Source organism: Nicotiana attenuata, chromosome 11 (genome assembly GCF_001879085.1).
Source record: "Nicotiana attenuata strain UT chromosome 11, NIATTr2, whole genome shotgun sequence".
Taxonomy (NCBI): Eukaryota; Viridiplantae; Streptophyta; class Magnoliopsida; order Solanales; family Solanaceae; genus Nicotiana; species Nicotiana attenuata.
Window position 1 is genome coordinate 19,761,364 of NC_031999.1, and position 3,601 is coordinate 19,764,964.

Sequence of the window (3,601 nt, forward strand, 5' to 3'; positions counted from 1 at the left end):
CGTGAAGCTGTTCTGATTTGTATACTTAGGCGTTAATTCAATAGTGTTATTTAGACTGTCGCTTATTTTGTACTAATTGGACTATATGAACTGTTATTCTTTCAGCTCTAAGTGGACTTTATGAGTAAAGTACCAGCTGTGGTAAATTTCATTTAAGCTGTAGAACAATTTGAAGTCAAACAGGCCTTATAGTTTGAATATAATACTGGCCTTAAGGTAACGCGCTTAATTTCTTATGTTAGTTCGACTTAAGATTGAAGAATGTCATGAAATTGATTCTGAAATTAGTGAATACGCTCATATAAATGTTAAGTTCAGGCCTGTTAAAAGTTTAGTGCAATATTTTAGTATTTGAAATCAGTAATCGTAGGCTTAATTAATCAGTACATTTTCGTTTGCATTAAGTCTCTGATTTTAAGGATTCAATGTAGGTATAAATTTCTTCATGTTCATTCATTGCAAGCTTGTAGCAGTTCATTACCTTAAGTATGGGTTAAACATGAAACTCGTTTTTAACAAAATGGCAGCCCCTTACTTGAATAAGAGTTAGGCCTAAAATTTGTTGTCTAAAGACCCAATGTGAGACAATTTCTCATGAAGCTAATCGTATTTTCACATTCCTGGACTGACTTTTGAGGCCCAAAAGAATGCTGAAGGCTTAAAATCACACTAAAGTTATAGGATCAATTTTATGACATAGGTTGTGGGCCTTCTAGTTAAGTAGCATGCTTGAATTAAGAGGTTTTCCTCTTGTTCAAGTGTGGACTTGAACTGGAGGCCCAAATTCCTTGATTACTTTTAATAATAGCAATTAACAATGTTAATTAATTAGGCCCCCTTTTAGAGACAATACTTAATAGAAAATCATAGTTCTTTTAGGTTGGCCTTAAAATGAAACGAGGGGCGCCACGCCAAATAAAACTCATAAATTGCGTGGCCCTCTTTAAATGTTTATATTAAAATATTTTAGACCTTGGGACGTGCCATTTAGCGAATTCCATGGCCTCCCGCAAAGTAATAATACGCTAGTTGCTTTAGGCCCGGCATTTAATAATATTACTTTCTTAAACTCGGGTGCACATTTATGTGACCCAAATCCAAATCCCAACGAAGTCGAAATGTGTCAAAATCCACGGGTGCATTTATGTGACGTGGTTCGAGACGTATTTTCACGACGTTGCAATCTTCCTTAAAAATAATAATAAAAGCGGTTTAAAGTTAAAAAGCACATAGGTTAAAACATGTATTAAAATCAGATTTTTAGCCAATTATAATAATTTAAGCGACCGTGCTAGAACCACGGGATCCGGGGGTGCCTAACATCTTCCCTCGGGTCAACAGAATTCCTTATTCAGAATTTCTGGTTCGCAGACTCCAACTCGGAAGTCGAAATTTTTCTCGATTTGGGATTCAAGTTAAACCGGTGACTTGGCACACCAAAAGCCAGTCCTATCCCAAGTGGCGACTCTAAAAATAAATAAATAATTCCATTTCGAATAATGTCACTTTAAATGGAAAAAATTCCTTATACATTATCCTCCGGAGTAAGTGTGTAAAAAAAGGAGGTGTGACAAGCCTCAACGGTATTTTACAGAAAATCGGACAGAGTTTCCCCTATTTTTGGACTATCCCAAAAATTTCCCTATCTCAATCAGCAACCAAACATCCTAATATCATACCAAACAATTGACAACTTATCAATTTGCCAAAACCGAAGTCTCCACCATTACTAATCAACCCACTAACAACCAGAAACACTAATTATCTCCAATTTTGATACTAAAGAACGATACTCAACATAAGACTAATAGCAAAATAATACTCATGACACTAAAAGAATGACTATAGAGCGACTCTAAGAATTTAAAGGAAAGACCATAACAATTGATAAAAATCTCCGCCCACGCGAACAAGTGCGAGGCTCACCAAGAATTCTCAACTTGTGCGCTCTAATTAACAAAACCCTCACCTGCGTCAACTGATGTCTCTGTAAAAAAAATTAGCGGGGAATGAGTCGCTAGCTCAGTGAGTAATAACACTTAACCACAATCGTTTTTATTGGGGACAAGTCAGAAAATATGCTAGTATATTAAACAGAAATTATCATAAAAATGCCCCTTTCAGAAACTATAATAAACAATTTTCAGTCTCATCATGTTTTTCTTGTAGTATAATACGATTGACAATTCCGTAATAAGCTCGGTAACCACTGTATAATATCAATATTCATATTTGGGAGGTTTCAATGAACGGATCATGTAATCGGTATAACTGTGGACTTCTTCGCAAGAAGTCAAATATAACGGTAGTCCCTACTCGAGGGAAATCGATAACGGCATGCTAGTTCTACCTTCCCACTAGCGAGGGCTATAACGGTAATTGGTAATTACAAGGTGCACCAGGTCTAACGAACCCGCCGTTAGCTACGGGATCCTTCAATATCTACTCCCATTTATATTTGTCTCTGTAATCCGTATATATACTCGTAGAAACTATTATAAAATAGTATAGGGCATTTCGGTTCTTATCAAATCATATAATTTCCTTTCGATAACAGTAAATTCAAGTAACGGTAAAACAGATCTAGTGACAACGAAAATATTTAAAACCACGGTATTCATCTCAAATAACTATTTCGGTATCATATCGAGTAAAAGACTTGTCCCACATGCAACTCAAAATAATCGGTAACATATTCATATTAAAAAATCATGTGTAAATCATGCAAGTTATGAAAACACAAATTGCGGTAAGATTACTACTCACAGTACTCGTGCAGAAATATCAAACTTATCGTTGCGAGCACTTCGTTTGACTTCTTCAACTACCTATATCGTTACAAAATCAGTTTATGTATTAACTCCACGAGCACCAGTATAGTCGGTTAAATTTTGTTGAACTTAATTCTTTCCTTGTTCTCAGAATATCTTGTTTAATTCCCAAATAACCTAAACTAGTCCAGTATCTTCTTAAAAAATGTTCATATAGTTTATTTTTCTATAATATTAAAGAAGACCAAAAGTTCTTTTTCCTGGACATAGGAATCAGACGTAATCTAAAATATCATTGCTGCCCATAATATTTTTTATTGATTATTAGTTTTCTATATCTTGTGGAATCATTCAAACGGAAACGAGATTTAAAAAGTTACCAGAAGAAAAGAACTCATATGAAAAGTTCGAGTATTACCCGTAAGAGCCAGTACATATTTAAAATTTTCGAAGTTTGCTTCCAGCCTCTTTCTTCTTCTTCTCCTTTGTTCCTCTTCTGCGTCCCTTTTTCCCCACTTGTATAGCTTCTGTTTTAGATGCGCAAGGCTGGTTCCCATTTCCCCCAAATCTTTCTTTTTTATTGTGTTAAAATCCTAAAAGAAAAAGGACTCAAAACTCCTTTCTAGTTTCTAGTTACGCCTCTCCTCTTTTGGTGGGCTTTGACCCACCTAGATTTTATTATTTAATTACTTGTTTATTTATCTTATTTTTTTCACTTTTGTCTTTTTCAGTTAAGTTCTAATAAAGGATAATTATGCCCTTATTTTACATACGGGGTATTACATTCTCCACACTTTATGAAATTCGGTCCCCGAATTTAGCACAGGTAT

At 34.9% G+C, this 3,601-nt stretch overlaps 1 long non-coding RNA gene across 1 annotated transcript; it reads right to left on the reverse strand.

The window, feature by feature from the left end:
- LOC109234996 lies at nt 1,649–3,360 on the reverse strand. Its single transcript, XR_002069287.1, has 3 exons — nt 3,190–3,360; nt 2,767–2,828; nt 1,649–1,987 (listed from the first exon to the last, which is right to left on the reverse strand). It is a non-coding gene; the product is annotated as an uncharacterized LOC109234996 (long non-coding RNA).